Genomic DNA, 22,775 nt, shown 5'->3' on the forward strand with positions numbered 1-22,775 from the left:
CTGCCTGAAATCAAAGAGTTGATGGAACTCTACTCCCCCACTAAACCTAGTTATTGCCAGAATCAGACCATGAAACCAGCAACACAATAAAACACCAAAGGTACAACAAACCATAGTTGAGCCAAAAAGATCTCTGTGGTGACAGATCGGTGATCCTCTAACACCAGCTCCCCCAAGCCAGCAGAGAAAACATTCTTTGATTTAATTCTGCATGACCCTTGCAGATTCTGACACACTTTCTATAATGATCTCAGTAAAGGCTGTCCCATCCAGTCCTCTCCATAGGAACCTCAGGGAGTGGGGAAATGAAATTGCTGCTTGTTGAGTGTAGATGACCACCGACACCAGCAAGGATGTGAGCTGGAAGCCAGGCCTCCTGTGGAGGGCCCATCAAGGTTCCTACAGTGGAAAATAGCTGGGCTTGCTGCTGTTATTGCTGCTGAGACATCTGCTTATCTCTAGTACTGCCAGAACCATCCATCCTTATCTTCCTTGGACCCTCACAGCTGAAGTCATTATTGTCTTCCAGGAGCAGAGTCTTCCCTGTCTGGATCCCAAAGTAATTCTCACCACAGATGTGACAGTTGTTTGATTGTAGATGAGCTTATGTTGGAGGGTGAACCTTGGCTATCTGTTCTTATCTGGTTGCAGCCTTCCTTTTTCTCCTGTCATCTTGGGGATTTCTGCCTTGATGTCTCTGCCTAGCACTTCTACCCCCAGTCTGTGAACCAGCCTGCAGCTAAATTAGTTGCCCAAGCTCTGTCTCCCAGGATTCGGCTTCTTACACCCCCCACCCCCCCATAACTAACCTTGTCCTGGATTATGTATGATAAAGACAGACAAAGGTGCCCTGGCCAGTTTGGCTCAGCGGTTAGAGCGTCGGCCTGCGGTCCGGAGAGACCCGGGTTCGGTTCCCGCTAAGGGCATGTACCTCGGTTGCAGTTTGTCCCCGGCCCTGGTCGGTCGTGCGGGTGGCAGCCACTCGATGTGTCCCTTCACGTCGATGTTTCTCTCTCTCTCTCCCTTCCTCTCTCTCCCTCCCACTCTATCTGTACAAAAAATGGAAAAATATCCTCGGGTGAGGATAAAAAAAAAAAAAAAAAGACAGACAAAGGTCATGAGGGCAGATAGTGCTTGGATAAATGTCATGTGTCCACACTGCCTTCAGTCATCACCAGACTTGCTCTGCAGGGGAATGAGAGACACTTGCAAGAATTTCAAAGTCCAGCTGTGGTCCCACCAACTCTAAGAAGTGTTCCTCTAAAGCCCCAGCCCATCTTCAGCTTCCCCCTTACTAGACTTCTACTAGATTTTTCATCTGGACCCAAGTTTTAGAATTAATCACATACTTTGTCTTGTTGTTCATCTGTTTTATACAACATGATATGAGCAAAGGTATGGAGGTAGAAAGAGGCTTCTCTAAGACAGGGACTGTGTCATATGTTGAGGTAAGAACATCCAAACATGTAGAGAAAATTTATAAGCATTTTTTAGAATTTATTTGAGCCAAACAGAGGACACTCTGGAAGTAAGATCTCAACAGACTTGGGGGAAAAAATGATTCCTAGAATGACAGTTTGAAGTCTTGTTTATATTTGGAGTTAAAAAGGAAATGTAAGGAAGATTATATGAATGTGGGAGAAAGCAAGGCAAGAAAATCTCCGTGATGGAATTACAGGATAGTTAACAGGATTATGTTCTCTCTGAGGGTGGTTACCCTCCTGAGGGGTCCAAAAAAGAGGCATTTCAAGGGTGTGTTAACCTAGATGTACTAAAACAATCTATAAGGCTTGTTTAAGGCAAGAATACCTTTTTACTAAGGGAGTTATAGGCCTGAGGCATTACTGCCTACCATGATGTGCCCAGCTAGGAACTTATGATCAGATCACTCTGTGGGGTTACTTTTCGTTATATTTATTACAGAGCTCCTGTTTTGTCCACACGTATATAACTATGTTGTATAAAATTGCCCCACATTGCACTGGGCACAGACTTCCCCAGCCTGCCACCTAAGTGTTCAATCTACCGACACACCACTGCCACAGCCAGATTGATAACCACAGACCCGATGAAGCCACCCAGGGTCCTTGAGAGTTCAGTCCCAACCCACCTCCCCAGCTTCCACTCTATTTTCTACCTCCATACCTTTGCTCACATCATTATTCTTACTGCTCCACCCCCACACCCCATCCAAGACAATTTAAAGCTTACTCTGAAAGATTTTCCAGGTACCTCTAAATACCAGAACCTTCTAAAGTTCCTGTCAGAAGGAAGTACTCCTGGAATTTCCATAGATGTACTTTCATACTTTATCTTTTAACATGTACTACCAAGCACATAGTAAGTGCTCAATAATATTTTAAAAGAATAACTATAACACCTTCTATTGTAGTTATTTATGCTATGAGTATATTTTTTTCCTCTACTAAGTTATAAGCTTTATTATCTGTTTACCTCATGTGGGCCCAGTGGATGCTGAAACAGTAGACATTGAAGAAATGTGTACTGAATTGAATACTAGATATTCAGTAATGAACAAAAGTCACTGAAATGAGTGCACCTAAATAGTAGGTACCAGTTCAAAGGATTCCTATATTCCTATCAAATTACACTTCTATATTACTTAGTACAAGTGACCCACAATTTAATCATGCATAATGAGCCATGTAATTAACTCACTGTAGGAACATCAAGGGTACGGTAGGATATGAGATAGAGTTGACTCAAATGCTGCCAAGACTCATTCTTTAACTTTCTCCTCTGCCTCTCTCCACATACAAGCTTTACTTGTTCCTACTGGCAGTCTTCCTCCGTGTGTCAGGAAACATGACCCCTGACATTTCCAGAGCCTCACTCCTCACAGTGTCCACTGCTAGAGGGACGCTCTTTGGTCTTAAGAATGTAATTGACTCAGTTTAGATCAGGTAGGAGTGGGACTTCTAATGACAGTTCCCATCTTAACAGTGTGGAGAAAGACCCTCTTAAAGAAGCCCCGGGTCTGGGCGAGGGAGGACCATTGCTGTTCTAGAGAGACAAACTATAGCACCCACAATGGGAAGAGATGCAGTTTGCATTCAAGGGAGGTTGGGAGAAATGGCAAGGGTGGTCAGGCATCTCCACGATGGAGCTCTCGAGAGGACAGAGGAACATAGTCTATTAAACCCTAAGGGAGGGACAAGGCGGACTGCATTTTCTTCAAGTGAGAGAGGGGTAGGGGCAAGGTCCGCAGTGATGAAAGCCATACCAAGACTGACCTGCTCTGGAGAGGCCATGCAACCCAGCTAAGAAGAACCAGGCTAGAACTAAAGAAGCAGAGAAACTGTGAAGTCAAGGAGACAGCTGGGATAAGAAGGAAAGGGGGCGACCAAGCAGCTAGGGCACCCAGCCACGCACAACAGCCTAGCCAGGAACTCTTGATGGTGGAGGCAGTGTCCCCCTCTTGCCATGGTGGGGAGAAGCAGCGCAACTCCACTTTCCCACATTCAGTGGTTATTTTTATGGGTAGATTTATTTTTATCTGTTTAGACCTCAAGCTACTACTGAAAGAAGCAAGGCACCAAGGCTTCTGGGTTTTCAGAAAACAGGCTTCGATGGTGGGCTCAGCTAGAGAGATCAGGCTGCAGCTGCCCCTGGAGTAATTTTGACCCACCTCTCACATCCTTCTCTCCTGTCTGCAGGTAGCTAGGGGTTGGAATGAGGTGGGGAGTGCCCCTTCTCTCATCCTGCAACCCCCCACCAGGAATGGGGAGCACTGGGCTCTTCAAGAAGGGAGGACCTACCTGCTGGCTACCAAGAATTCATACTCCTAGCCTGCCCTGAATCCCAGCCAGCCAGAGGTGGGGTAGCCACCAGAGATTATTTTGGCAACACCTCCCCTGCAGAGCCTGCCTCCCTGGAACCCAAGGAGTCTGAGGAGAGAAAATCTTGCCTTTCAAATACCAACCAGGCATCATTTTCAGCTCCACATGCCAGGCAGCCAAAGCAGACTTCTCCTTTGATGGGACCACACATCTGGACTAAATTGTAATTCCCCCAAGACAAGTTTACTGAACAGTTAGGCAACGCTTCCCCACACAGCCACTAAAGACAAGCTTAAAATATATTTTAATATAGTTAAAGCGCCATGTCTGAGACTGTCTTTCTCAGGATAAAGATACAACTGACACTCATCGGGCATTCAAACATCAAATTGTTGCAATCCAGCAGGGAGCCTGACAAGCCATTAAATCTGAAGCCCTGTCCAGTTGATTCCTTTCCATTCATTCCCTGTCTTTCCCAACAACTGATCTGGGCTCCTGAAGCTGACATTTTGATAGAAACTTCCAAACTCTAACAAGGTACCATCTCTATTCTTACCACTAGTTGTACCACTGAAATGCCCTGGAGAATAAGGTGAGAGGGAGCAGAGAGGTTTGGAGAGGGGTAGGAGAAAAAAAATCTCACCTTTAGTGTCCTCCTAGTGCAAGGAGGGGGGGACCTTCAATCCCTGAAAGGACTGCCGAAAAACTATCCATAGGTGGCTTCCATAAGAGGGTGGCCCTAAACTCCCCTCCCCACCCCTGCAACCTTCCATCAGCTGGGCTGGGCTGGGGAGGAGAGGCACCAAACAGGAAGGGGATTATGTTGGATTTGGTTCCCAAGATAGATGGCAGCAGCAAATCTCTAGCACCACATTGGGGAACTCCAAGTTCTGAGCTTAGCCCAAACAATCTAAAAAACTTTCTTCAAGTGATTCCCTGAGACTCCCACCCCACTCAACTTTCAGGCCCATCTAAGCCATTTCCAATGGCTTTTCCATAAAAATAGCCTGTCTTAGCTTATGCTGCGTACTTTCTTAAACTCTCTCAAAGGCTCATAATCCCCAGATAAGCAGCATCTGGCCTTGGTGTGCCCTGTACCTCTTGCTAAGTGGCCCGAGGCCTGGCACTATTGGAAGCTGGCCCTGGTTTGCAGTTTGGCCTCTCCTGGTCACCTCCAAGCCCAGCACAAGTAGCAGCCATCTGCAATTTGCTATGTAGATGGCCCCAGGCAGGGCATAGGCAGTGGTCTGCACCTTCTGGGAGGCCCCAGAGCCAGCACACCCTTCAGACCACACAAGAGCACCCTCCAATCACCTCCAGAAGTGACACATTCAAGGGGTGAACTTATCAGGCACCAGAAGATCCTGAAGCAAGTCCTGCTCTGTGGGGTCGGTCCCTACACAGCAGAACCTCCAGCTGAGGACTGATTGGTCCTCACAGCCAATTGGCCTGAGGTTAAATCCTTCCTATTGACATGCCAACAGCAATCAAGGCTCAACTACAATAAGAGCGTACACTCAGCCCACATGGGGAAGGAAGGGACACCTGGAATACATAGCTTGGGTGACCAGGGAGGCTGTGCAACTAGGCCCTACAGGGCACTTACTGCAAAATGGAGACAAGCAGCCTATGAAATTTAGAATTCAAAACACTGGTTATAAGGATGCTCAGTGAACTTAAGGGAAGAGTAGAGGAACTTAGTGAGAACTTCAACAAAAAGATAGGAAACATAAAAATGAAGATAAAAAAACATAAAAGAGAACCAGTCAGAAATGAAGAATACAATAACTGAAGTGAAGAATACATTACAAGCAATCAACAGTAGGTAGATAAAGTAAAGGATCAAATCTGCGATTTGGAAGATAAGGAAGCAGAAAACACCCAATCAGAACAGCAAAAAGAATAAAGAACCAAAAAAAAAATGAGGAAAACTCATTTCAACTCATTAAACTCCTTAAAAATGAGTTTAAGGAGCCTCTGGGACAACTTCAAGCAAACCAACATTTGCATCATAGGGGTACTGGAAGGAGAAGAGAGACAGCAAAGAACTGAAAACTTATTTTAAAAAATAATAATGGAAAATGTCTCTAAGCAGGTGAAGGATATAGACATGCAAGTCGGGGAAGTGCAGAGTTCCAAACAAGAGGAACCCAGAAAGGCCCACATCAGACACATCATAATTAAAATGCAAAGGGTCAAAGACAAAGAGAATCTTAACAGCGGCAAGAAAAAAAAGCAGTTACCTACGAGGGAACTCCCATCAGACTGTCAGCTGATTTCTCAACAGAAACTTTGCAGGCCTGATGGGAATGGCACAAAATATTTAAAGTGATGAAAAGCAAGGACCTACAACCAAGATTACTCTACTTAGTAGGCTATTATTTAGAATTGAAGGACAGATAAAGATCTTCCCAGACAAGAAAAAGCTAAATGAGTTCATCACCACTAAACTAGTATTACAAGAAATGTAAAAGGGTTTCCTTTAAAAAGAAGGAAAACAAAGATAAAAAATATTAATAATAAAATGGCAATAAATACATGTCAATCAACAATTACTTTAAATGCAAATGGATTAAATGCTTCAATCGAAAGACGTATGGTGGCTGAATAGATAACAAAACATGACCCTTACATATGCTGTCTATAAGAGACTTGCTTCAGAAAGAAGGACACACAGAGACTGAAAGTAAAGGGATGGAAAAGATATTTCATGAAAATGAAAACAAGACAGAACACAAGCTGGAGTAGCAATTCTTATACCAGATAAAAAAGATTCTAAAAACAAAGTCTATAACAAGAGACAGACAAGGACCCAGCAATTCCACTTCTGAGTGTTTATCTGAAGAAATCCAAAACACTAAATAGAGAAGACATACATCCATATGTTTATTGCAGCATTGTTTACAATAGCCAAGATGTGGAAGCAACCTAAGTGTCCATCAATAGATGAATGAGTGAAGAAGTGGTGCGTACATACAATGGAGTATGACTCAGCCATAAAAAAGAATGAAATCTTGTCATCTGCAACAACATGAATGGAGGGTATTGTGCTTAGTAAAATAAGTCAGGCAAATAAAGACAAATACTATATGGTTTCACTTATATGTGGAATCTAAAAAGCAAAATTAACCAACAAGCAAACCAGAAACACTCATAGATACAGAGAACATTTTGCCAGTTACCAGATGGGAGGGGATTATGGGGTTGGGGTGTGGTTCAGTTGGTTGAGCTTCATCCTGTGCACCAAAAGGTTGTCAATTTGATTCCCAGTCAGGGCACATACCCAAGTTTCGGGTTAAATCTCCAGTCAGGGTGCATACCGGAGGCAACCAGTCGATGTTTTCCTCTTACATCAATGTTTCTCTCTTTCTCTCTCTCTCCCTCTCCCTTCTTCTCTCTCTAAAATCAATAAAAACATATTTTAAAAACTTTTTTTAAAGAAGCACAAATTGGTCGTTACAGAATAATCATGGTGCAGCATAGGGAATATAGTTGATAATATTGTAATAACTATGTATTATGTCAGGTGAGTACTAGATTTATTGGGGTGATCACTTTGTAAGTTATATAAATTGCCTAATCATTGGGTTGTATATCTGAAACTAAATAATATTGTATGTCAACTATAATTTAAAAATAAGAAATTTAAAAAAACTGTTTAAGTCCACCCAGATAAATCCACCTTGCTTTAGGGAACAATATAATTATTTTTAATTGTATGAGTTGTTGAGAAATAGCAGGATAGGAAAGTTAAGAGAGAACCAAAAGGACCCAAATGTTAGGAAATTGGGAAGGGTGCTAATGGGCAAAGGGAAACCAGTGCCCAGTGCATAATTCACAATTCTGTTTCTCAATGTGCATGTGGTTCTTGGAAGGGAGCAGGAAGGACAAACAACTAAAGGAGGACCCTTATGGTGTGAAAAGTTGGGTTAGGACGGGAGGATCAAAAAGGCCTCTTCTGAAACCCCTGAAATTGTGGTGAGTCACCTTCTTCACAGCAGTTTGCAACTCTAACCTGCCTTCCGTAAGTATATGTATATGCGTGTGTGTGTGTGTGTGTGTGTGTGTGCGCTGAGGTAGGTGTGGGAACAGCTCAGTCAGTGAAGACATGGTGTGTGAACCAGTTATGGTGCATGTTTGTACTTGAAAGCCATAAGGTTCTAGGCAAAATCTATGGGTGGCACTGTTGTACAATGCTGGTAGGTGTGTGGCTGTGGGGATGTGATTAACAGTTTACAGGCTGTGTCGAAGTGTGCACGATGTCTGACTGTATAAATTAAAGTGGAAATATGTGCTGGAATATGATACAAGTGCAGAAAAGCACAGGAAGCCTTGGAGGCCGTCTGACTTGGTCTTGCATCCTGGTTCATTCAGATGTGTAACCCTGGGCCAGCCACTGACCTTCAGATTCTTCAACTCTGAAAGAAAGATAGTGATACGTACCTTGCAAGATTGGCATGAGCCTTAGAGAGGGAACCGTACCTACAAAGCCTTTGGTGCCATAGTCCACACATAGTAGATCTCAAAAAGAAGCAGCTGTGATCATGTGCTGTGGATGCTATTAGGTGTAGAAAGGCAAGAGAGAGCAAAATGTGACCCAGGACTGTGCGTGTGAAATCTGGGTGAGGACTGTGTACCAAGGTGTGTGTATAAGCAACCTGCGTTTGTGGGTGTGCATCCTAAGCAATTCCTTCTCCTTCTCTAATGAGCCCCCCTGTTCAGACCAGGGCAAAGGGTGAGAGGAGATGGTACAACTTTCCACAGACACCTTGGGTTTCTGGTTCCTGTGTCTAAGTAAGAGCTTGAGAGGCCCTTGTGAGCTGCAGGAAGCCAACCGCCTGAAGAAGCTTCCTTTTTTCCCTCCACCCAGCAACGGTTGAATACTGCTACCCACATCCACTCCCCACCTCCACTCTCCACCTCACTTTCCTTTCAACAAGTGAGCGAACAAGGGCGTGGAGAACACCCCAGAGGAGAAAGGATTCCTCCCCTTCTTTCCCCCCATTCCCCCTTAAGACGAACCAGGAAGCGCCGCAGCTCAACCGGGCCACCTTAACGGTGTAGTGCTGCCCTGGCCGGCCGCCAAGTCCCACCTCCCTTTCAGCTCTCGCTCCTCCCCTTTTTCCTCCCGCACTGCTGGGGAGAGCTGGGGAGCAGGAGTCTGTCCGAGTTGGCTGTAGCTGTTGCCATGACAAGCATTTTCTTAAGAAAGCTCTGCTGTTGAGACCATCCAAAGCTGGGGATTGAAGGGGGAGGCACGAACTTCCTGGGGAACCATCCTTCCGAGGAAAGAAAGACCAGAGACACCCGCCCAGCTCTCCCGTATTATTTTCTTCCAGGAACCTGAGAGGTCCTTCTCTTTGGGAGGACCGGGAGGAGGAGACCCGGCCCACTCCCTGGCCATAGCAAAAAAAAAAAAAAAAAAAGGCAAGAGAGCAAAGCCAGCATCTCTAGCTTGGCTGCTTATTGGGGAGACCAGTGGGTGGTCATCCCCACCCTACCCTGCCCATGGAAACCCGGAGGGAGAGTCCTGCTTGGAGAAGCCTGGATCTTTGCTAGAAAGAGAGGTAGGCTTGCAGAGAATGAATTGACTCGCAATTTGCAAACTTTCTTTTCTCTCAGTGGCTTATAAAACTCCCTGAATTTCCTGTTCTTGGCATAATTCTTGCTGCTGGGGTGTGTGTGTGTGTGTGTGTGTGTGTGTGTATGCGCGCGCGCGCACAGATTTATCAAATGCTGTATTTCTTTCCTAGACAGTTCTGAAAAATCATATAATCAAACAAGTGACTTATTTTTTCTTTTCCTAGTTTTTGTCACTCCTGGGCTGTGGGGGTAGGGAAATGGAGGGACCGTCTTTTTCACACCCAAATCGAGCGTTTGGAAAAAGCAGTTCATTGCCCCCATCTGCTCCTGCCCTCCCCCTCCCCCTTGGCTTGGGAATGAGACGCTGAATGGAAAACTTGCAAAAATATTTTCCGCGTCTGTTCCCTTTCTCCAAAGCCCCAAAGAGAGATGGGGGAGTGGGGAGAAAAAGAAAGGACCGAGTAAGAAATCTTCTACAAGAAGGAGGGGCTGCTGTGGGGACTGGGAGATGGGCTCCCTGGAGGATGTGGGGAGTGGAGGTAGGAGCTGGGAGAAGTTGGGTGAGGAAGGGGAGTGCACAAATTAAATTTATTCGACTCTGTAGAGAAACCTCAGCAGTTTCTCTCTGCCACTTGCAAAACATCCTCAGACTTTCACGTCTATAATTAGCTGTGGAAAAGCTGAGAGTTCCCTGTGCCGCTGTTGTTTGAGTGTGTGCGAAGCGTCAAGAACCAACTGTGTGAGTGTCTGTCTCTGAGGGCACCGCCCCATGTAGCTCTGGTCCCAAAGGGAAGAAAGGAGAAGAGGTGAAGTTGGAAAGTTTGCAATTTCAAGGCTGGTGACTGTGAGGCTGGTGAGTGTTCAGCGGTTGGGGTTGGTCGCAGGCATCTTTGGGAGGAGTGTCCCTGGGTGTCTTGGGGCTGAAGAGGTAGAAATTAAGGCTGAATTGTCCCTCCTGCCCGCCCTTCACATACGCTCGCTCACATTCTTGGCTGGCTTTTGGGGTGGAGGAGGCCGGCTGGCATCCTCCCCGGAGCGAATCCAGCCCCACACACTCCTCCATCTCACCGAAGGACCCAGCGCTCTTCTCGGCTGGGTGTGGAGGACGCGGGAGGGGCCAGCCACATCCTGGGAGCGAGTGGGCACTCCGCTGGCCAGAGGCAACTCCCTCCTGGGCATTCCGGCTGGACTTACAATAACTTGCAGACGCGTTGTCGGCGCCGGTTGGCCTGGTTGGGGGCGGGGAGGGGGGTCAGATGAAGAAATTCGCGGGCCCTCAACTGACGCCGCTGCGGGGGAGGGGAAGTGAAATCCCATTCTACTGCGCCACCTCCTCCTCTGGGTGGAGATACTCCACTCTTTTTTTTTTTTTGATCCACCCGCTCTTAAGATCCTCCCTTCCCTCCTTGAGCCCCTCCCAAAGCTGCCCCTTCTGGTCTTCCTAAGTGGAGGTGCCCCTCCAGCCCCCTCAGCTCCGAGCCCTCTTTACTTGTTAGAAGGGACGAGGCCAGGGTCTTTCTTGGCTGGGACAGGCCGTGGAGAGGAGCCCAGGGGTCAGGAGGGACTGGGTAGGGGGAGGAATAGGAGGACGGCAGGAAGAGGCGGTGGCTCTGATGGCTAATGAGCCAGGTTCCCTCGCCGGCTCTGGGTGGTGGCATGCAGAGCTGGCTCTGGGAGGTGGGTCCTAGACCTGCGGCAGACACATCTGTAGGGTTCAGGCCGGGGAGAGAGGAAGCAGCTGCCCTCTGCCCCATCTGGTTTGGTTGGGGGAGTGTTAGAAGCAAGATCTTAGAAACTGCAAAGAAGGAAACAACTGACTTGGAGAAGAGCTTAAATGGGAGCCGGGAAGCAACAGGGACCAATTTTCATCTTGAGATGCACCCCAAAGCTGAACAGCCCTACCCTCCCTCCCTGCATTCTGATGGAGAAAGGAATGAGGATTTCCCCAGTGGGCAGGGGACCCAAGATAGGATCTAGCCCTTGTTCTGTAGGAAGGATAGGGATCCGTTCTTTGCTCCTGCACGCACGGGAGCCCCATCCTCCCTGCCACCATCTTGCGTAGGTACACCCACTAAATCATGACGCTCCCTGCGGCGCCCCCCCCACACACACACACACACACGCCCCTACGCCCTTCCCCTTTGGAGCATAATCCCCCCATGCCTGCAGCCCATCTTCCTATTTTCAGTTCTCTAACTAGGGGTAGATTCTGGTAGGTTTGGGGAGAGGTCTCTATTTAGCCTGCACTGGGGACCCTACTCCCTTGGCCTTGAGCCGCGGGTCGGGCCGCAGGGCTGGATCCCGGTCGCAGGAACCCGCGGCCCCTCCCCCGGCGGCTCTGCACTGGCTTGCTCCGCCCCGGCTCCCCGCGCGCCTCGGCTCCACCCCTGGCTCTGCTTAGATCCGAGTTGTCCGTGCAGAAGGTGCTCGGAGCTGACGAGGGAGCCTCAGTCATTTCCCCTTACAGTGTCCACCTCCGTGTCGCAGGCTAAATTCAAGGTCAAGCCGAAGGAGCACAGCTCCCTCAACCTCCGGGACTCCCCGCACCTAGCACAGTGCCCACGCGTATAAAGCGCTTGGTCCATGTTTGTTGGAAGAAGGAAGTGACATTTGGGGGGGAGCCTGGGAATCAACCTCATCCAGGCTGATGCTCCCACAGTAATAGTGGGAGGGAGTGACTGAGTCAGATTTGTCAGATGTCTGTGGTCTTTGGGAGGACCCATGAAGGCAGAAGTAGAGCAGTTGAGTTTGCCCCAGGTGTGAGAGGGCTGGAAGGAGTAAGGGCGGGGTCCCTAAGCAGGGGTATTGGAGAACCTTAGTGCTCCCCACTTTCACAGACTGGAGGGTCTTGAGAGGAAAGAGGGGCCTGGGCTGACCCAGCACTGACCCAGATGCCCCCTGTCAGCAATTCAAGCATTTCACAGGGAACTGCTTCTTATTCAAGAATTTAGCTCCTCCATGGGCCCTTTTCTCTTTAATTCTATGCTCCTGGCCTTGACCCAGCCCCCAAAGACATGGATGGATAAGCCCTGTCCTTCTAGGGCATTCCAGATGCACCAAGCTTTGGAGGAAGGTGTTCATTCTTGGTCCCCAGGACATTAAGACGTGTGTTTGGCTTAGGGTGACCGGGATGTTTGATTTGACCTTGAAGAGGAATGTCCTACCCTGGGCCTCACTGGCTTCCCTGGAGGAATTCTTCCTGCCCTCTGACCTCTTCCCCTGAGCCTACCCCTTAGACAGGTCTCCCTTCAGTTCCCTGCTCCTCAGATATGCATTGATTCCTGTCATCCCCAATTGCATTCGGTGGTAGGGGTGAGAAGGAGAGAGCGATGAGAAAGGCAAGACCTCGGAGTCACAAGGAAGCAGAACTCCTGGGCCCCCTCAAACTGGGACGGCATCCTTTGCCCACTCATTTCTCCTTTCTGTAGACTGGACATAGTGGTAAAGCAGGTGCTGGGGCTGGAGTACAAGAGGCTTGTGTGGGATGTTTTGTACTCGGCTTCCTCTCCCAGCTCCTCTCCTCTGTCTCCTTTTTCCTTGGTATGAGGCATTCTTGTTCCACTGACTTATCTCCTCGCACATTTTAAAACAGAAATAACGGGGACTTTAGAATTGTGCTTCCACCCCTCACCAGTCGTCTGTGTTCAGCCCACATGAAGGTGGATTGAGGATGGAAACCAGGCAGGATCTAGTTAGAATCAGAGCCCCTGCCAGGGGAAGAGCTGTTGGAGGCAATTTGTGTTGGGGGGATAGCGGAGAAGCCGAAGGAGAGAAAGGGGAGGTGAGAACATAGGTGTCATGGGGAGGGTCTTCTGCTCTCTTTCGCCTCTCCTCACTATAGTTCCAGTTTGGCCAAAGTCTTCAGCCTCTTGCTACTTTCTGCTCTGGTTTCCCAAATGAAGTACAGAAATTCAGAAAGATGAACTGGAATGGAATTAAGAGACCTTTGCTCTTGCCTTCTTGCCGGATCTCTAGGGTAGAGGGAGTTGAGAGTGGTGTGTTACTGATGGGGAGGTTAAGGACTCTCGGGTTAGCTCGGAGAAACTCTCAGTTCAGAATACCTCATAGCATACCTCATACCCCCTAAATTGTGCATTCAATGCCAGAAATGCAAACCAGTACAACCCCTGTGGAGGGGAATTTAACAATATCTAATAAAACAACATAAGCATTTATCCAGCAGTCCAACTTCTAGGAGTTTATCTAGAATAAAATGCACATTTGCAGATACAAAAAGATATATGCACAAAGTGATTCTCTGAGGCATATTTGTAATCGGAAAGGAAATTGTTAGAAACTACCCAGTGCCCATCCTTAACAGACTGGTTGAGTGAACAACAGTGTATCCATCCATGTAATGGAATACTGGGGAGCCAAAAACAATGCATAGGAAGCAGCCCTATAAACTTATATGTCATCATTTATAGGATACATTATTAAGTGAAAAAGCAAGATGCAAAAGAATGCATGTAGAATACCACCTTTGGGTTGAGAAAGCAGGAGAAATAGTTTTTGCAGACATACATGCATGCGCATAGGAAAGATAAACCAGAAATTAATTAAAATGGTTACCTATAGGAGGTGGGTGGGAACAAGGTAGAGGAGATAGGAATGGGGGTAAAACTTTACTGATAATACCTTTTCAGGCAGTTTTGATTTTTTTTTTTTTTCTTATCCTCACCTAAGGACATTTTTGCATTTATCTTCAAATAGAGAGAGAGGAAGGGAGAGAGAGAGAAACATAGATGTGAGAGAGACACATTGAGTGGTTGCCACCCACACGACCCCAACCAGGGCAGGGACAAACTGCAACCAAGGTACATGCCCTTAGCGGGAACTGAGCCCAGGCCTCTCTGGACCGCGGGCCGAACTCTTACTGCTGAGCCAAACCGGCCAGGGAGATGCAGTTTTGATTTTTGAATGAAGTAAATATTTTACATATTCACAAATTAAATTAGAGTCAGAAAGAAAAAAGCAAACCCTAAAGTCAACCAAAACTGAGACAATGAACCTAACTGTATATCAACTTGATTTCTCTACAAGGAAAGAATTCAAGTAATTTTTTAGTTTAATGTCCTGACTCTATATCCTTAATGGACTCTATATATTCTGAGTATAAAAAGAACTGGAAAAAAAATCTTGAACTTTACTTTGTAAGTCTGTAATTGGTCATGGTATTGATGTCATAAATTGGAAACTTTTCGTTTATTGTGGGGATAGGTCAATTGAGTAACTATATTGATATTGCTGAAAATCAAGGTTTCACTACGGAAGAAGAGAGACAAAAATAGGGAATGGGGAAAAGTGAGGAAGACCCCTATGTTTCTTTTTTTTTTTTTTTTTATCCTCACCCAAGGACATTTTTGCATTTATCTTCAGATAGAGCGGAAGGGAGAGAGAGAGGAAGAGAGAGAGAGAGAAACATTGATGTGAGAGAGACACATCGAGTGGTTGCCACCCACACGGTCGGGGACAAACTGCAACCAAGGCACGAGCCCTTAGCAGGAACCGAACTCGGGACTCTTCCGTGGGCCGACGCTCTAACCGCTGAGCCAAACCGGCCAGGGTAAGAACCCTGTTTCTTCATACTTCTCCTAGGTCTGTCCACTGGAAGGGTCTAGAAGCAATGCTACACACAATGAACACTCCTCTAGCCCAGGTTTTCATTTCTAAGCACCATTTCCCACTAAAAGAAGGTAGTATTCCTTGGAGAAATGGCTGATTTCATGTCTGGGACCAGGAAACTACAAATGAGTCATGTTATGCCAGAAAGCTAGAGCATGCCATGACAAAAGGACACGGTAGTTGGCTTAAAGGGACTCCCACTGTGCAAATTTGGGACACATTGAGCATCAAAAAGAATAACATTAATAGATTGTAAGACATGGAGTAAAAGATTCCATGAGTCCATTCTGACAGTTAAAATGGAGCAGGAAGGAAAAACTCTTAACAAATAAATGCCAGCCAATGAAATGTAGAAGTAACAACAGAACTTGAAATTTACCAGTTTGCAGCCCCAAGTACAACAGCTGATGGGCTAGGCTTACTAATGAATGCTAAAACCACTGGGTGACAGGTTGGTCTCAGTGTCTCACCTCATGGATCACTTACTCCCCACAAAAGGAAAAAACCTGTCTTTACAACCCAGAGAGTCAGTGCTGTCCACCTTAACCAGTGTTAGTGGAACCACCTGGCACTAATTTCACTTGGTATGCTATAAAAAGAATTTCAACCATATCACCTGTGCTCTTGTCAAAAAATGTTTATCCTGAATCTAATTATGAGGAGGCAAAAAACAAATCTAAAGTGTGAGCTATATTACATGACAACTAATTGAGGCTTCAGAAAAGTGGATGTCATAAAAACACAAAACTGTGTTCTGGGGAGAAGGGTGAAGAGTTGGAAACTGGTCTAGATTTAAAGAAGCTAAAGAGACATTATAGCCAAATGCAATGCATAACCCTTAATTGGATCCTGGGTCACACACACACATGGCCATAAAAGACATCCTGGGACAACTGGGACATTTTTCATATAGATATTAGGTAATATGTAATTATTATTATTTTTTTAAGGTGTGATAATGATAACGATGGTGGTTTTGAAGTAGAATGCCCTTATTCTTAGAGATTATGCAAAAGTGTTAGGGGCAAAATATCTGCAAGTGATTTTCAAATGGTTCAGCAAAAGAAAACAGTGTGTGTGTGTGTACTCTCTTGAAGAAAGAGCATACAAAATGTTAACAGTAGGTGAATCTAAGTAAATGGTCTGAGCTGCTTATTGTACTATTTTTCCAATGTTTCAGGTTTGAAATTTTTCCTAATACTAAGCTGGGGAGAGAAATCAGTGCCAAGAAGGACTCCTACATTCCTGGACTCCTCTCACTCATTTCCCAAACCCCTGGCCCACTGAGCTCTCTCGTCCCCACCTAGCACACACAGGGTCTCCTGACGATGTGATTCCCTCGGGGAGTCTCCCTTCTCACCCTCCTTGCTGTGAACACCAGGCTGTTCCTTCCTGATGGGAAGCAGTTGGGCACAATGGTTGGGCCAGCTGGGCCTCTGGGCAGCAGGTGGGAGCAGGCATCCCCTATCCCACCCCACCTCCGCCTCCACCTCCGCCTCCGCCTCCGCCCATACCATAGGCCAGCTGAGGAAGCCTAGGGACAGAGGGCTTCCAGAATCACCCACCTACTTTTTGAGGAGGGGTCTCACAAGGAATCTACCAACAGCCCAGAGACATCCTTTCTGAATTCTATAACGGAGTGATTAGGAGAGAACCCAGGTGTGTCTACCTTGAACTTAGCCTAACGCTGCCTAAAAGAGGCAACCCCTCACCCCCATCTCACCCAGCTCCCTGCGGAGATGGCATACCAGCTGCACCATCAGTGACCCACGCTGCCCCACCTCCTCAGCCTCACTGGGAGAGAGAGATCAGGTTTCCAGTGTTGCTCATCTCTCTCCTCCTCTCCCTAGAAACCCCGGGGCAGGCCTAGCTTGACTCAGGCTCTTTTCATGTAGGAGAGGGCTATTGATCTTTTAGTCAATTCCCCTTCTGTCTTGCTAGGGAGCCTGAAAAAGTGGGAGCCAGGAAGTTGGAAGGGGCAGACAGGGAGGAGTTTGTTCTCCTGTGTTGCCGGGCTTGCCAGAAGAGCACGGGACTGGGAGTCAGAAAACTGGTGATCTAGGCTGCTATGTGACCTTGACCGAGGCAGTTGATGAAGAGGAGCTTGGACAAATAAGCATTTCTGATTCAAGACTCTCCTTTTCTACAAAGGGGCAAAACTCTCAACACCCAAACCAAATCCTTTTATCATAGAGTCTAGTACAATCCAACAGCCTATAGTTAAGTTCCATCTTTCTACAAGGGTGGACAGCCACCCTTGAGGTTTGAGGGTAGGACATGTACTAATCCCCAGCTTACCTGCCTGGAAGTTCAATTGAGAAGTACCTACTCAACACCTTCCAAGCCCACAACTCTGCAGGGTCCTAAACCAGAAACTAAGAAAGATTGGATAGAGATCCAAGCCTTAAGGATGTTTACTATCTTCTAGGGAACATAATCCCCCAAATAGTTACTAGGTCCAACCATCTGGAATTGCCAGTATGCAACCACTTTTGACCTACAAATGACAATTTAATATGGTTCAACCTCATATTAATATCGTTAGACATTGCAAATCAGGGACCGCAGTCAATGCTAGGGGATGGAGAGATGAAGTTTTCATCTGAACTGTGGGTTGTATTTGGAAGAAATTGGGGAAAAGCTTCCAGCTGCTAGAACAGTCTGCCTCCCCTCTTTTGGCCCTGGAAGTAGGCACATTGGCTGAGCCCTTGTCCAGACTCTGGTTGAGATCCCAGCATTAGCCTTTCTGGTAACTGGCCAGGGCTGCTGCCCATGGATAGAGAAGAGAGTACTGTCCATTTGTAGTCCACTGTTCCTGTGCCCTGAAAGCCCTGCTTCATGTCTCAGGAGCTGAGGATGGAGGAACCTAAGAAGGGAGGGAAGAGAAAATATTCACCCTATTCTTCTCCCTCTCCAGTGGCAGATGAGAGCAGAACACATGATGCTGGGAATTGAAGGGGTTTTAGTGAGAATATGGAGACCAGAATTTGTCAGGGCTCACCTGGAAATTATCCTTGGAGGTGGTGCTTGCCAAACAGGATATGAATGAGGAGAGAGGACAGACTTGGTGAAGGAGAGGATGGGGGAGGGGAGGTGGGTTGGGAGGAAGGGCTGTGCATCTGGTCAGGGATACTCTCAGCATCAAGGAGAGTCAGATACTCTGGCAGGTGAAGGAGGCTGTCTCATCCCCACCCGAGCCCCCCACTATACCACCTCCAGTCTTTGTCCGAGCCAACAATGGTGTCCAAGGCAGGCTGGCATCTGGCCTCAGCAGCAGCCTGCTTCCTGCCTGCTCTCCTGGTGCTCATGGACCCTTAGGATGGTATCTCAATATTTCCTCCCTGCCGTCTGCACTACCGCCTCCTTTGTGCGAAACACTCAGAGGACATCTGTTAGGGTGCTAGGAAGGTACAGCTGGCATCCAAACTTCTGGGGGTGGGGGGTTCAGTCACCATGCTTTGAGCTAGGTGTGAGGGTTTGGGTGGGGGGTAGAGCTTTTGAGATTGATGGAGTTGGAGAAATGGTCCAATTTCCCTCTTTTACAAGTGAGAAAACTGAAACCTAGAGAGTGGCCCAAGGACACCAGACTACTTTGAGCCTGAGCCAGAGCTGAAGCCCGGTTTTCCTCACTCCAGGTCTGGGAGTGGGCCCCTGACCCCATCAGTGTATCACTTTGTGACCTAGATCAATGACCCACCTCTCCTCTGTCCCCAATTTCTCTACCCTGGTAACCATTTCAGCCCCTGCAGGGAGGGTGTGTGACATGGTGAGGCCATGTGCTAGAAGCACTTGGGAAGAAAGATGCTAGAATCCATCAGGTTCTGTGCCAGGATTGTTGCTGCTATTATTTACAACTATGGCCATTAGCCCGAGAGAAAATACAGAGGAGAAACACTCTTGGCACCGCCGTCATCACTGTGCAGCTCCTAATGGGGCTGCATTTCTTCTCATGGTCTTTCTACAGCTCTTCGCAGCCAGGGAGCCCTGAGGTGGGGGAAGAGAGAGCAGGAGTCCTGGAAAGGGCGGGGCAGAGCCTTCCTCCTGCCGGGCATCCTTGCCCCTGCCCTTTTCTCGGGGTGTTGCCACCCTGAAAGGTCAGAGGAAGTGTGGAGGGGAAGCACTGACCAACCTCTTCCTCGGCTGCTGACTAAGCCCGAGCGGCTGCGGGGCTCCGATGTGGGGCTAAGTGTGAGCGGAGCAGGGCTGCTGTGATGGGACAGACAATCTGACCTGATTGCCAGAGCCGATTTGTCATTGACTCGCTTGTTCGTGTTTTTGTCCAACAAACACTGAAGTGGGCACACACTGTATGTCAGGCACTACGTTAGGATTTGGGAGGCAGGGAGTGGCTAAGAATGCCTACCCTCAACTGAAGGATGAGTGTCCTTAGCCTGGGGGTGCACAGCAAGCCCTGATGGGGGCGGTGTTCTAGGGAATTTGCATCTGTGTCCCTGGAGAGCACTTTAACCCCTGATTTCTGCAATATAAGGCCTGGGCTCCGTCCACAGTTAAGCTGGGAGAGGCCTTGGAGACCAGTGCAAGGCAGCCCCTGGGCTACCCAAGGAGCTGTGGCCTGGTGGTGAAGGACTTGCCCTGTCCTTTTCCAGGGCGAGGCTTCTCCTGAGCCAGGGCCTGGTGTTGAACTCGGTGTTCATCTAGCCTGCTATATCCTTTTCTCGGAGTGGCATCCCAGGGTTACCTGTTCTGGAGCTTCTGAGTCCGCTGGGATGCCCAGAAGGGGTCCGAATGGAACCTTGGAATGAAAAAAACTTCCAGAGAAGCCCTCCAGTTTCTCTTTTAATCCTTATTGCTCATTTCTGCCCCCTCACCCTAGTTTCCAGAGGCAGCGTAGTATTCCAGGGTAAAGGAGTCGATGTCGATTTGGTTGGTACATATTATACACATGTTTTAGAGCCTCAGTGTTCCCATCTATGAAATGTGTATAATATCATCTCTCGTTATCTGCCCCATGGAGTGCCGTGATAGACAAGTGAGACACGGGAGGAAAAGGCAGTGCGTGGATGCTAACGTGCTAGAACTGTGTGCTCCCCTCTCACTTCCGTCTCGTCTCTCCACTGCCCAGCCTGACCTCACTCCCACTCCAGATCCTGCTCTTACTGTGTCTGCCCTCCTCACCTAGATCAAGACCTGAAACAACACTTGTCGCATCTTAAATAATAGTAACACCAGTATGAGTAATAGCCTGAGCTAACTCACATTCATTCGGTATGTGCTAGGTATTAAACTTGGCACCACCGTCGTCACTGTGATAAATGATAAAGTCGACACTAGTATTGTCTTCATGTGACAGATTCGTAAAGATGTTTCGAAAACATAAGGCTGAGGTCCTACTCTACTCCAGCCCATATATGGATTTCCTCTTTCCATTGCTAAGTGACTGGTTGGCACGAAAAGGGAGAGATTCCACAGCATTTATTGAATGTCGACTAAATGCCAGCTGCTTGCGGGTTATGTCACAACAACCACCTTCTGAGACAGATACAAGATTTGTCTGGAGATGATCTGGTTGCAAGAACAGAAACCCACTCGAAGAAGCAGAAGTGAAAAGGGGGCTTCACTGGAAGGCTGCAGAGAGCGATCACAGACCTTAGTGGTGGGAGCACAGCCCTGCGTGGACTGTGCCTCTGTGGAGCTGCACAGACTCTTCTTCTCCACCCTCCAACCCCGTGCACGTGTGCAGCTCGCACTGTGGTTAACCGAGCGGCAGACTCAGTCTCCAAGTTTAGATGCCCTTCCCACTTGCCTCTCCAGAGTCAATTAACTCAGTTTTTCAGTCTAGACGCCAGGAGGTGCTGATTCCAGCTAGGTTTGATGTGCACCCTGCTAATAGTCTATGGCCTGCTGGAGGGGATGGGGACTAATCAAACATGACCACCTAGGCTTGTCCCATCAACAGGGCTTATGGGTGGGAACAGATGCTTCTAGAGGGGAAATTCCTTGACCTTAGGTGGATTCAAATCCAAGTGTGCTCTTCACCCCACCTGATCTGTAAGATATCATGGAGATGATGTCCTGGGTATAGACCCAAAATAAGAGGTCCTGTCAGTTGTCCCAAAATATGTGGGTTCAGGTGAGCCTGGAAAAATAGGTTACCATTTTGAACCCTGCTCTATGCCAGGCAGTTTATACACATTCTCTTTAATCCTTACAGCATCCCCACAATATGTTATTGTCTCTGTTTTACAGATAAGAAAGCTAATATTCAGGGAGTTGAGTAGCTTGTCCAGAGGTCATCTGACTGGTGTGGGTGGGTTATGTGACCCAGGCCTTCTCTGCTGTAATGTACGTTCCATGAGGGCAAGGAGCTCTGTTTGTTCATTGATGTACCCCAGGCACCTGTAATAGTACCGGACACCTGACACATAGTAAGTGCTCAATAAAACATTTCTGAGTAAATTTTGCTTTGCTATCTTCTGCACTTCTGGGCTTTCCATGGTCAGAGGAGGAAAAGTAATAGTCTAGGCCTTGGAAAAAGGGCCACTGAAATACATTGGGGTAACCCTCTGGGTGTGCCTCTGATCCTACTCAACTCCCACAGACAACTATGATAGGGACGTTAGGAACAGTCCCTCGGTATGGAGGAGTCTAAAGGAAAATATGGCCCTAGAGCCCTGTGTGTTTCCTGCCTGTACATCAGACACCAGTAAACCCTGTGAGGGGATCAGGTGGAAGGAGAGATCCCTAACACTGGATCATCCACTTACTGGAATGAGGAAATAGGATGCTAAAGTCCTCTGTTGCTGGGGGAAAGAAAGCTAATTTCTGCGGGATTTCCAGCCCCAGGAGACAGAATGTACCAAACCCTGAATCTCTTCCAGTGCCTTTCTCTACAGCAATGCCCTGTGTCCTCAGTCACAGGGCCAGCCTTCCCAATCCCAGCAGAATGCATCCTCTAGCAGAACAGATTTGCAAGAGTCAGTGGAACTGGGTTCAAGTCTGCCTGACCAGCTGTGTGACCCTGGACAAATTATTTAACCTTGCACACTCAATTTTCTCTGGAAAAGGATGATAATACATGAATATCAAGGGTGATACATGTTCCAAGGGCTTGGCCCATAGTAGGTGTTGGTTGAATTTTAATTTTTTTTTTCTCTTCTATCCTTCCACTTCTCTTTTCCTTCGCCATGGATCTTGGCATGAGCCTGCCCACCTACTCTCTGCTAACCTTTGGCTTGGTATGTTCATAAGAGGGTTATAGTGTATTATCCCCCAGTAGCAGAAAGTCCCAGAAGCCCCAGCTTGCTGCAACTCTCCACCAAAGGGCCTGCCGAGGCCCCGGGGGCTCCATCATTTTCCACATGACGGATTATCTTCTCTGTGCCAGTTCTGGGATTGTGCCGATACTTGCACAACGAGAGTCCTGGCAAGATAAGGCAGAGTGGCAGGTGCAGAGCTGCAACCACCTCACCTTGTTTGTTCCTGCCCTGCATTCCTCCCCCAGGAGGAGATGCTGCAAGAGCCACTGCTGGGGAGGGAGGTTTCTTGTTGATTGAGGGAGCCAGATTAGGTGACTATGTTCTACTTGCTTATAGAAACTGTGACCCAAGGATGTGATCACTATTTGGTCCCCCGGAGAAGCCACCAGCTGCCATTGGAATTGAGCAGGCCACTTGATAAACAGGCAGGAGAGTCCCAGTCTGGAAACTCCTCTTCCCAGCACACACCCACACAAATTTTAGTGACAGGTTGGCCAAGGTCATGCATGAACCAGAACTTGCCTTCCCTGAAAGGGGCTTGGCAGTGAGC

At 47.6% G+C, this 22,775-nt stretch overlaps 1 protein-coding gene across 3 annotated transcripts in view; it reads left to right on the top strand.

Moving 5' to 3' along the window:
- The first annotated feature begins 8,972 nt into the window (after positions 1 to 8,972).
- ATP2B4 (ATPase plasma membrane Ca2+ transporting 4) overlaps positions 8,973 to 22,775 on the top strand; it is a 98,087-nt gene continuing 84,284 nt past the window's right edge. Inside the window, exon 1 of one of the 3 annotated variants that reach the window (XM_036273056.1) lies at positions 8,973 to 9,367. The gene's annotated coding sequence lies outside the window, so the exon portion shown is untranslated. Of the gene's footprint in view, positions 9,368 to 10,189; positions 10,237 to 22,775 lie in introns of those variants that run through there. The other 2 variants (XM_036273052.1, XM_036273054.1) reach the window with 2 other exon arrangements.

Source organism: Molossus molossus, unplaced genomic scaffold (genome assembly GCF_014108415.1).
Source record: "Molossus molossus isolate mMolMol1 unplaced genomic scaffold, mMolMol1.p scaffold_m16_p_20, whole genome shotgun sequence".
NCBI classification, from domain to species: domain Eukaryota; kingdom Metazoa; phylum Chordata; class Mammalia; order Chiroptera; family Molossidae; genus Molossus; species Molossus molossus.